Source organism: Tachypleus tridentatus, chromosome 11 (genome assembly GCF_004210375.1).
Source record: "Tachypleus tridentatus isolate NWPU-2018 chromosome 11, ASM421037v1, whole genome shotgun sequence".
NCBI lineage: Eukaryota > Metazoa > Arthropoda > Merostomata > Xiphosura > Limulidae > Tachypleus > Tachypleus tridentatus.
Window position 1 is genome coordinate 11,355,034 of NC_134835.1, and position 11,846 is coordinate 11,366,879.

Genomic DNA, 11,846 nt, shown 5'->3' on the forward strand with positions numbered 1-11,846 from the left:
TACAAAAGAGTAAAAGCAAATTTTGAAAATATATAGAAGTGAAAGCAAAAAGTGAAGCAAACGTCTTTAGATAGGAAGGAACTTTGTACGTGGCACGCTTCCGACTCGCGAACGAAAGGAACCGAGTGTGACAGGCGCATCGATAATAACTGTTGAAAACACACACCCTGTTCCTTTAGTCTCGTTCTGTTTCTATAACGTCAGAGAATTATTCCCATTTTTTGCAATGTACTCTGATCAACATCCACACACTTCTTTAGCTAGAGAGAAAACAGCGACTTCAGAGGCGCTCTCCCGAGAGGGTAACAAGCGTTTAATACTATTTTGTTGAAAGGGCAAAAAAAAAAAAAAGAGGCGAGTACACACGAATTCTTCCGACCGAAATTAAAATACACATTAATAAAGACCGGTAAATTAACGTGCATAGCCGAATGCCCAATAAAAGAAGGGTGAACATTAAATGTATTAAATAATTCTACTCCTCACACAAGCACGCGTGAAATACTAAAGTCTACGCACACGTCTGTAAGTGATGGGATGTAGGCCTGTGTAACGAGAGGAAAATACCAGATTTTGTGAAAGTAGGAAAGCAATATAAGATGTGACTAAAAGCCGTTTGAGAAAGTTCTCAGAGGCCTAATTGATCAATTAAGTGTTGCATGTCAATCAATGCACACACGCCTGCGTGCGACAGTTTCCACCCCTCGAAATGACAATCGTGTACTTCCGGGATGTGTAACGCAAACCAGTGTTTTTAGGACTCAGACTGCACTTTCCAGCGTCCTCCTGGAACAGTGCATTTCTAATGCATCTTTTATATTTCATAACTTCGAAATTTCGAGCTGGAACAACGATTTTCTTTTATGATAATACTTAAAAGACCCAATAAGAAACAGAATTAAACTGTCATCGTTCATACCACGTTGAAAATGCCGGTTCTCGTCCGATCACCGAAGCCAAGCAACGGCGGGCCCGGTTAGTACTTGGGAGGGTGACCACCTGGGAATACCGGGTGATGATGACATTTTTTTTTTTCACTTTGAAATTAGTACGTCTCGCAAAGAGCTGATCGATACCTTTCTTTTTTTTCACAATTTCTGATTTAAGAGATAAAAACAAAATTTCCTTCCCGAAAGAAAGTGGTGGGCTCGAGTGAAGTGCCTTAATAGTAGTTGTCTATATTGGTAAACTATTGGGAAAACATTTTTGTTATAGGAACTAATCTGATTTTCCCATCGGCTATAGAGGAAAAATCCGTGCAAGTAACGAACGAAAATAAACAAGTCAGGTAATTAAACACGCTTCCAAAACGTATACTTGATCAGAGGCTTGAGGAACAAAAGGAATTGAAACTAACATTTCCTGCAATCGTCAAGAAAAGTAGTAGCTCTCTTAGCAGGTGGCGCGAGCCGCGTTCTATTTCACTTTAAACCAAACCCTCCGTTCAGACGCATATTGAGAGAGACGAAATAAACTATCTTCGCGGGTCGATCTTCGAAATGCCCAAGATCTACAAAAGAGAAACTCCCTTAACGAGTAGATCCAGCCCACATTAATCTGAGGCAGTCTAATATGTAGACGAAATTTGAAACGTGTTCCTACTTCACAATATTTTCTCGCTCGTGCTGTTTTACCTGAGCAAAAGCAACTGTCGAGGAGTCAGTCTGCTGCACAGAAAGGGCGACGCGACTAAACATTAGAGTTTCCTTACATAACGTTCGCTATGCAGAGAGAGACTTCACTGGGAGACACATGACGATTGCACACCTTTTTTAAAAAACAAATGCTTGTACGTATTTTATGTGCACGTACTTTTGAAAATTAACTTTCCAATAACGACAAGTCTTTGCTATTGTGGCATAAAAGAAGCAGGAACGAAAAGTTACAAAAGAGTAAAAGCAAATTTTGAAAATATATAGAAGTGAAAGCAAAAGTGAAGCAAACGTCTTTAGATAGGAAGGAACTTTGTACGTGGCACGCTTCCGACTCGCGAACGAAAGGAACCGAGTGTGACAGGCGCATCGATAATAACTGTTGAAAACACACACCCTGTTCCTTTAGTCTCGTTCTGTTTCTATAACGTCAGAGAATTATTCCCATTTTTGCAATGTACTCTGATCAACATCCACACACTTCTTTAGCTAGAGAGAAAACAGCGACTTCAGAGGCGCTCTCCCGAGAGGGTAACAAGCGTTTAATACTATTTTGTTGAAAGGGCAAAAAAAAGAAAAAAGAGGCGAGTACACACGAATTCTTCCGACCGAAATTAAAATACACATTAATAAAGACCGGTAAATTAACGTGCATAGCCGAATGCCCAATAAAAGAAGGGTGAACATTAAATGTATTAAATAATTCTACTCCTCACACAAGCACGCGTGAAATACTAAAGTCTACGCACACGTCTGTAAGTGATGGGATGTAGGCCTGTGTAACGAGAGGAAAATACCAGATTTTGTGAAAGTAGGAAAGCAATATAAGATGTGACTAAAAGCCGTTTGAGAAAGTTCTCAGAGGCCTAATTGATCAATTAAGTGTTGCATGTCAATCAATGCACACACGCCTGCGTGCGACAGTTTCCACCCCTCGAAATGACAATCGTGTACTTCCGGGATGTGTAACGCAAACCAGTGTTTTAGACTCAGACTGCACTTTCCAGCGTCCTCCTGGAACAGTGCATTTCTAATGCATCTTTTATATTTCATAACTTCGAAATTTCGAGCTGGAACAACGATTTTCTTTTATGATAATACTTAAAAGACCCAATAAGAAACAGAATTAAACTGTCATCGTTCATACCACGTTGAAAATGCCGGTTCTCGTCCGATCACCGAAGCCAAGCAACGGCGGGCCCGGTTAGTACTTGGGAGGGTGACCACCTGGGAATACCGGGTGATGATGACATTTTTTTTTTCACTTTGAAATTAGTACGTCTCGCAAAGAGCTGATCGATACCTTTCTTTTTTTTTTCACAATTTCTGATTTAAGAGATAAAAACAAAATTTCCTTCCCGAAAGAAAGTGGTGGGCTCGAGTGAAGTGCCTTAATAGTAGTTGTCTATATTGGTAAACTATTGGGAAAACATTTTTGTTATAGGAACTAATCTGATTTTCCCATCGGCTATAGAGGAAAAATCCGTGCAAGTAACGAACGAAAATAAACAAGTCAGGTAATTAAACACGCTTCCAAAACGTATACTTGATCAGAGGCTTGAGTGAACAAAAAGGAATTGAAACTATCATTTCCTGCAATCGTCAAGAAAAGTAGTAGCTCTCTTAGCAGGTGGCGCGAGCCGCGTTCTATTTCACTTTAAACCAAACCCCTCCGTTCAGACGCATATTGAGAGAGACGAAATAAACTATCTTCGCGGGTCGATCTTCGAAATGCCCAAGATCTACAAAAGAGAAACTCCCTTAACGAGTAGATCCAGCCCACATTAATCTGAGGCAGTCTAATATGTAGACGAAATTTGAAACGTGTTCCTACTTCACAATATTTTCTCGCTCGTGCTGTTTTACCTGAGCAAAAGCAACTGTCGAGGAGTCAGTCTGCTGCACAGAAAGGGCGACGCGACTAAACATTAGAGTTTCCTTACATAACGTTCGCTATGCAGAGAGAGACTTCACTGGGAGACACATGACGATTGCACACCTTTTTTAAAAAACAAATGCTTGTACGTATTTTATGTGCACGTACTTTTTGAAAATTAACTTTCCAATAACGACAAGTCTTTGCTATTGTGGCATAAAAGAAGCAGGAACGAAAAGTTACAAAAGAGTAAAAGCAAATTTTGAAAATATATAGAAGTGAAAGCAAAAAGTGAAGCAAACGTCTTTAGATAGGAAGGAACTTTGTACGTGGCACGCTTCCGACTCGCGAACGAAAGGAACCGAGTGTGACAGGCGCATCGATAATAACTGTTGAAAACACACACCCTGTTCCTTTAGTCTCGTTCTGTTTCTATAACGTCAGAGAATTATTCCCATTTTTTGCAATGTACTCTGATCAACATCCACACACTTTTTTAGCTAGAGAGAAAACAGCGACTTCAGAGGCGATTCCCCGAGAGGGTAACAAGCGTTTAATACTATTTTGTTGAAAGGGCAAAAAAAAAAAAAATGAGGCGAGTACACACGAATTCTTCCGACCGAAATTAAAATACACATTAATAAAGACCGGTAAATTAACGTGCATAGCCGAATGCCCAATAAAAGAAGGGTGAACATTAAATGTATTAAATAATTCTACTCCTCACACAAGCACGCGTGAAATACTAAAGTCTACGCACACGTCTGTAAGTGATGGGATGTAGGCCTGTGTAACGAGAGGAAAATACCAGATTTTGTGAAAGTAGGAAAGCAATATAAGATGTGACTAAAAGCCGTTTGAGAAAGTTCTCAGAGGCCTAATTGATCAATTAAGTGTTGCATGTCAATCAATGCACACACGCCTGCGTGCGACAGTTTCCACCCCTCGAAATGACAATCGTGTACTTCCGGGGATGTGTAACGCAAACCAGTGTTTTTAGGACTCAGACTGCACTTTCCAGCGTCCTCCTGGAACAGTGCATTTCTAATGCATCTTTTATATTTCATAACTTCGAAATTTCGAGCTGGAACAACGATTTTCTTTTATGATAATACTTAAAAGACCCAATAAGAAACAGAATTAAACTGTCATCGTTCATACCACGTTGAAAATGCCGGTTCTCGTCCGATCACCGAAGCCAAGCAACGGCGGGCCCGGTTAGTACTTGGGAGGGTGACCACCTGGGAATACCGGGTGATGATGACATTTTTTTTTTCACTTTGAAATTAGTACGTCTCGCAAAGAGCTGATCGATACCTTTCTTTTTTTTTTCACAATTTCTGATTTAAGAGATAAAAACAAAATTTCCTTCCCGAAAGAAAGTGGTGGGCCTGAGTGAAGTGCCTTAATAGTAGTTGTCTATATTGGTAAACTATTGGGAAAACATTTTGTTATAGGAACTAATCTGATTTTCCCATCGGCTATAGAGGAAAAATCCGTGCAAGTAACGAACGAAAATAAACAAGTCAGGTAATTAAACACGCTTCCAAAACGTATACTTGATCAGAGGCTTGAGTGAACAAAAAGGAATTGAAACTATCATTTCCTGCAATCGTCAAGAAAAGTAGTAGCTCTCTTAGCAGGTGGCGCGAGCCGCGTTCTATTTCACTTTAAACCAAACCCCTCCGTTCAGACGCATATTGAGAGAGACGAAATAAACTATCTTCGCGGGTCGATCTTCGAAATGCCCAAGATCTACAAAAGAGAAACTCCCTTAACGAGTAGATCCAGCCCACATTAATCTGAGGCAGTCTAATATGTAGACGAAATTTGAAACGTGTTCCTACTTCACAATATTTTCTCGCTCGTGCTGTTTTACCTGAGCAAAAGCAACTGTCGAGGAGTCAGTCTGCTGCACAGAAAGGGCGACGCGACTAAACATTAGAGTTTCCTTACATAACGTTCGCTATGTTTTGGATAAAATTACTTTGTCTAGAAATATAACCAGCAGAGAGAGACTTCACTGGGAGACACATGACGATTGCACACCTTTTTTAAAAAACAAATGCTTGTACGTATTTTATGTGCACGTACTTTTTGAAAATTATCTTTCCAATAACGACAAGTCTTTGCTATTGTGGCATAAAAGAAGCAGGAACGAAAAGTTACAAAAGAGTAAAAGCAAATTTTGAAAATATATAGAAGTGAAAGCAAAAAAGTGAAGCAAACGTCTTTAGATAGGAAGGAACTTTGTACGTGGCACGCTTCCGACTCGCGAACGAAAGGAACCGAGTGTGACAGGCGCATCGATAATAACTGTTGAAAACACACACCCTGTTCCTTTAGTCTCGTTCTGTTTCTATAACGTCAGAGAATTATTCCCATTTTTTGCAATGTACTCTGATCAACATCCACACACTTCTTTAGCTAGAGAGAAAACAGCGACTTCAGAGGCATTCCCGAGAGGGTAACAAGCGTTTAATACTATTTTGTTGAAAGGGCAAAAAAAAAAAAAAGAGGCGAGTACACACGAATTCTTCCGACCGAAATTAAAATACACATTAATAAAGACCGGTAAATTAACGTGCATAGCCGAATGCCCAATAAAAGAAGGGTGAACATTAAATGTATTAAATAATTCTACTCTCACACAAGCACGCGTGAAATACTAAAGTCTACGCACACGTCTGTAAGTGATGGATGTAGGCCTGTGTAACGAGAGGAAAATACCAGATTTTGTGAAAGTAGGAAAGCAATATAAGATGTGACTAAAAGCCGTTTGAGAAAGTTCTCAGAGGCCTAATTGATCAATTAAGTGTTGCATGTCAATCAATGCACACACGCCTGCGTGCGACAGTTTCCACCCCTCGAAATGAGAATCGTGTACTTCCGGGATGTGTAACGCAAACCAGTGTTTTAGACTCAGACTGCACTTTCCAGCGTCCTCCTGGAACAGTGCATTTCTAATGCATCTTTTATATTTCATAACTTCGAAATTTCGAGCTGGAACAACGATTTTCTTTTATGATAATACTTAAAAGACCCAATAAGAAACAGAATTAAACTGTCATCGTTCATACCACGTTGAAAATGCCGGTTCTCGTCCGATCACCGAAGCCAAGCAACGGCGGGCCCGGTTAGTACTTGGGAGGGTGACCACCTGGGAATACCGGGTGATGATGACATTTTTTTTTTTCACTTTGAAATTAGTACGTCTCGCAAAGAGCTGATCGATACCTTTCTTTTTTTTTTCACAATTTCTGATTTAAGAGATAAAAACAAAATTTCCTTCCCGAAAGAAAGTGGTGGGCTCGAGTGAAGTGCCTTAATAGTAGTTGTCTATATTGGTAAACTATTGGGAAAACATTTTTGTTATAGGAACTAATCTGATTTTCCCATCGGCTATAGAGGAAAAATCCGTGCAAGTAACGAACGAAAATAAACAAGTCAGGTAATTAAACACGCTTCCAAAACGTATACTTGATCAGAGGCTTGAGGAACAAAAGGAATTGAAACTAACATTTCCTGCAATCGTCAAGAAAAGTAGTAGCTCTCTTAGCAGGTGGCGCGAGCCGCGTTCTATTTCACTTTAAACCAAACCCTCCGTTCAGACGCATATTGAGAGAGACGAAATAAACTATCTTCGCGGGTCGATCTTCGAAATGCCCAAGATCTACAAAAGAGAAACTCCCTTAACGAGTAGATCCAGCCCACATTAATCTGAGGCAGTCTAATATGTAGACGAAATTTGAAACGTGTTCCTACTTCACAATATTTTCTCGCTCGTGCTGTTTTACCTGAGCAAAAGCAACTGTCGAGGAGTCAGTCTGCTGCACAGAAAGGGCGACGCGACTAAACATTAGAGTTTCCTTACATAACGTTCGCTATGTTTTGGATAAAATTACTTTGTCTAGAAATATAACCAGCAGAGAGAGACTTCACTGGGAGACACATGACGATTGCACACCTTTTAAAAAAACAAATGCTTGTACGTATTTTATGTGCACGTACTTTTTGAAAATTAACTTTCCAATAACGACAAGTCTTTGCTATTTTGGCATAAAAGAAGCAGGAACGAAAAGTTACAAAAGAGTAAAAGCAAATTTTGAAAATATATAGAAGTGAAAGCAAAAGTGAAGCAAACGTCTTTAGATAGGAAGGAACTTTGTACGTGGCACGCTTCCGACTCGCGAACGAAAGGAACCGAGTGTGACAGGCGCATCGATAATAACTGTTGAAAACACACACCCTGTTCCTTTAGTCTCGTTCTGTTTCTATAACGTCAGAGAATTATTCCCATTTTTTGCAATGTACTCTGATCAACATCCACACACTTTAGCTAGAGAGAAAACAGCGACTTCAGAGGCTCTTCCGAGAGGGTAACAAGCGTTTAATACTATTTTGTTGAAAGGGCAAAAAAAGAAAAAGAGGCGAGTACACACGAATTCTTCCGACCGAAATTAAAATACACATTAATAAAGACCGGTAAATTAACGTGCATAGCCGAATGCCCAATAAAAGAAGGGTGAACATTAAATGTATTAAATAATTCTACTCCTCACACAAGCACGCGTGAAATACTAAAGTCTACGCACACGTCTGTAAGTGATGGGATGTAGGCCTGTGTAACGAGAGGAAAATACCAGATTTTGTGAAAGTAGGAAAGCAATATAAGATGTGACTAAAAGCCGTTTGAGAAAGTTCTCAGAGGCCTAATTGATCAATTAAGTGTTGCATGTCAATCAATGCACACACGCCTGCGTGCGACAGTTTCCACCCCTCGAAATGAGAATCGTGTACTTCCGGGATGTGTAACGCAAACCAGTGTTTTAGACTCAGACTGCACTTTCCAGCGTCCTCCTGGAACAGTGCATTTCTAATGCATCTTTTATATTTCATAACTTCGAAATTTCGAGCTGGAACAACGATTTTCTTTTATGATAATACTTAAAAGACCCAATAAGAAACAGAATTAAACTGTCATCGTTCATACCACGTTGAAAATGCCGGTTCTCGTCCGATCACCGAAGCCAAGCAACGGCGGGCCCGGTTAGTACTTGGGAGGGTGACCACCTGGGAATACCGGGTGATGATGACATTTTTTTTTTCACTTTGAAATTAGTACGTCTCGCAAAGAGCTGATCGATACCTTTCTTTTTTTTTCACAATTTCTGATTTAAGAGATAAAAACAAAATTTCCTTCCCGAAAGAAAGTGGTGGGCTCGAGTGAAGTGCCTTAATAGTAGTTGTCTATATTGGTAAACTATTGGGAAAACATTTTTGTTATAGGAACTAATCTGATTTTCCCATCGGCTATAGAGGAAAAATCCGTGCAAGTAACGAACGAAAATAAACAAGTCAGGTAATTAAACACGCTTCCAAAACGTATACTTGATCAGAGGCTTGAGGAACAAAAGGAATTGAAACTATCATTTCCTGCAATCGTCAAGAAAAGTAGTAGCTCTTAGCAGGTGGCGCGAGCCGCGTTCTATTTCACTTTAAACCAAACCCCTCCGTTCAGACGCATATTGGAGAGAGACGAAATAAACTATCTTCGCGGGTCGATCTTCGAAATGCCCAAGATCTACAAAAGAGAAACTCCCTTAACGAGTAGATCCAGCCCACATTAATCTGAGGCAGTCTAATATGTAGACGAAATTTGAAACGTGTTCCTACTTCACAATATTTTCTCGCTCGTGCTGTTTTACCTGAGCAAAAGCAACTGTCGAGGAGTCAGTCTGCTGCACAGAAAGGGCGACGCGACTAAACATTAGAGTTTCCTTACATAACGTTCGCTATGTTTTGATAAAATTACTTTGTCTAGAAATATAACCAGCAGAGAGACTTCACTGGGAGACACATGACGATTGCACACCTTTTTAAAAAACAAATGCTTGTACGTATTTTATGTGCACGTACTTTTGAAAATTAACTTTCCAATAACGACAAGTCTTTGCTATTGTGGCATAAAAGAAGCAGGAACGAAAAGTTACAAAAGAGTAAAAGCAAATTTTGAAAATATATAGAAGTGAAAGCAAAAAGTGAAGCAAACGTCTTTAGATAGGAAGGAACTTTGTACGTGGCACGCTTCCGACTCGCGAACGAAAGGAACCGAGTGTGACAGGCGCATCGATAATAACTGTTGAAAACACACACCCTGTTCCTTTAGTCTCGTTCTGTTTCTATAACGTCAGAGAATTATTCCCATTTTTGCAATGTACTCTGATCAACATCCACACACTTCTTTAGCTAGAGAGAAAACAGCGACTTCAGAGGCGATTCTCCGAGAGGGTAACAAGCGTTTAATACTATTTTGTTGAAAGGGCAAAAAAAAGAAAAAGAGGCGAGTACACACGAATTCTTCCGACCGAAATTAAAATACACATTAATAAAGACCGGTAAATTAACGTGCATAGCCGAATGCCCAATAAAAGAAGGGTGAACATTAAATGTATTAAATAATTCTACTCCTCACACAAGCACGCGTGAAATACTAAAGTCTACGCACACGTCTGTAAGTGATGGGATGTAGGCCTGTGTAACGAGAGGAAAATACCAGATTTTGTGAAAGTAGGAAAGCAATATAAGATGTGACTAAAAGCCGTTTGAGAAAGTTCTCAGAGGCCTAATTGATCAATTAAGTGTTGCATGTCAATCAATGCACACACGCCTGTGTGCGACAGTTTCCACCCCTCGAAATGACAATCGTGTACTTCCGGGATGTGTAACGCAAACCAGTGTTTTAGGACTCAGACTGCACTTTCCAGCGTCCTCCTGAACAGTGCATTTCTAATGCATCTTTTATATTTCATAACTTCGAAATTTCGAGCTGGAACAACGATTTTCTTTTATGATAATACTTAAAAGACCCAATAAGAAACAGAATTAAACTGTCATCGTTCATACCACGTTGAAAATGCCGGTTCTCGTCCGATCACCGAAGCCAAGCAACGGCGGGCCCGGTTAGTACTTGGGAGGGTGACCACCTGGGAATACCGGGTGATGATGACATTTTTTTTTTTCACTTTGAAATTAGTACGTCTCGCAAAGAGCTGATCGATACCTTTCTTTTTTTTTTCACAATTTCTGATTTAAGAGATAAAAACAAAATTTCCTTCCCGAAAGAAAGTGGTGGGCTCGAGTGAAGTGCCTTAATAGTAGTTGTCTATATTGGTAAACTATTGGGAAAACATTTTTGTTATAGGAACTAATCTGATTTTCCCATCGGCTATAGAGGAAAAATCCGTGCAAGTAACGAACGAAAATAAACAAGTCAGGTAATTAAACACGCTTCCAAAACGTATACTTGATCAGAGGCTTGAGTGAACAAAAAGGAATTGAAACTATCATTTCCTGCAATCGTCGAGAAAAGTAGTAGCTCTCTTAGCAGGTGGCGCGAGCCGCGTTCTATTTCACTTTAAACCAAACCCCCTCCGTTCAGACGCATATTGGAGAGAGACGAAATAAACTATCTTCGCGGGTCGATCTTCGAAATGCCCAAGATCTACAAAAGAGAAACTCCCTTAACGAGTAGATCCAGCCCACATTAATCTGAGGCAGTCTAATATGTAGACGAAATTTGAAACGTGTTCCTACTTCACAATATTTTCTCGCTCGTGCTGTTTTACCTGAGCAAAAGCAACTGTCGAGGAGTCAGTCTGCTGCACAGAAAGGGCGACGCGACTAAACATTAGAGTTTCCTTACATAACGTTCGCTATGTTTTGGATAAAATTACTTTGTCTAGAAATATAACCAGCAGAGAGAGACTTCACTGGGAGACACATGACGATTGCACACCTTTTTTAAAAAACAAATGCTTGTACGTATTTTATGTGCACGTACTTTTTGAAAATTAACTTTCCAATAACGACAAGTCTTTGCTATTGTGGCATAAAAGAAGCAGGAACGAAAAGTTACAAAAGAGTAAAAGCAAATTTTGAAAATATATAGAAGTGAAAGCAAAAAGTGAAGCAAACGTCTTTAGATAGGAAGGAACTTTGTACGTGGCACGCTTCCGACTCGCGAACGAAAGGAACCGAGTGTGACAGGCGCATCGATAATAACTGTTGAAAACACACACCCTGTTCCTTTAGTTTCGTTCTGTTTCTATAACGTCAGAGAATTATTCCCATTTTTGCAATGTACTCTGATCAACATCCACACACTTCTTTAGCTAGAGAGAAAACAGCGACTTCTGAGGCGCTCTCCCGAGAGGGTAACAAGCGTTTAATACTATTTTGTTGAAAGGGCAAAAAAAAAAAAAAGAGGCGAGTACACACGAATTCTTCCGACCGAAATTAAAATACACATTAATAAA

The 11,846-nt window shown here is 39.8% G+C and overlaps 6 non-coding genes across 6 annotated transcripts; all 6 read left to right on the forward strand.

The window, feature by feature from the left end:
* The first annotated feature begins 905 nt into the window (after positions 1-905).
* Positions 906-1,024, forward strand: LOC143232907 (5S ribosomal RNA). Its single transcript, XR_013017867.1, has one exon. It is a non-coding gene; the product is annotated as a 5S ribosomal RNA (ribosomal RNA).
* A 1,761-nt stretch (positions 1,025-2,785) lies between these two features.
* Positions 2,786-2,904, forward strand: LOC143232918 (5S ribosomal RNA). Its single transcript, XR_013017878.1, has one exon. It is a non-coding gene; the product is annotated as a 5S ribosomal RNA (ribosomal RNA).
* Positions 2,905-4,675: 1,771 nt separating this feature from the next.
* LOC143232929 (5S ribosomal RNA) lies at positions 4,676-4,794 on the forward strand. Its single transcript, XR_013017888.1, has one exon. It is a non-coding gene; the product is annotated as a 5S ribosomal RNA (ribosomal RNA).
* A 1,800-nt stretch (positions 4,795-6,594) lies between these two features.
* On the forward strand, positions 6,595-6,713 carry LOC143232940 (5S ribosomal RNA). The gene has a single exon (XR_013017899.1). It is a non-coding gene; the product is annotated as a 5S ribosomal RNA (ribosomal RNA).
* Positions 6,714-8,507: 1,794 nt separating this feature from the next.
* Positions 8,508-8,626, forward strand: LOC143232945 (5S ribosomal RNA). The gene has a single exon (XR_013017903.1). It is a non-coding gene; the product is annotated as a 5S ribosomal RNA (ribosomal RNA).
* Positions 8,627-10,420: 1,794 nt separating this feature from the next.
* On the forward strand, positions 10,421-10,539 carry LOC143232946 (5S ribosomal RNA). Its single transcript, XR_013017904.1, has one exon. It is a non-coding gene; the product is annotated as a 5S ribosomal RNA (ribosomal RNA).
* Positions 10,540-11,846: the final 1,307 nt, after the last annotated feature.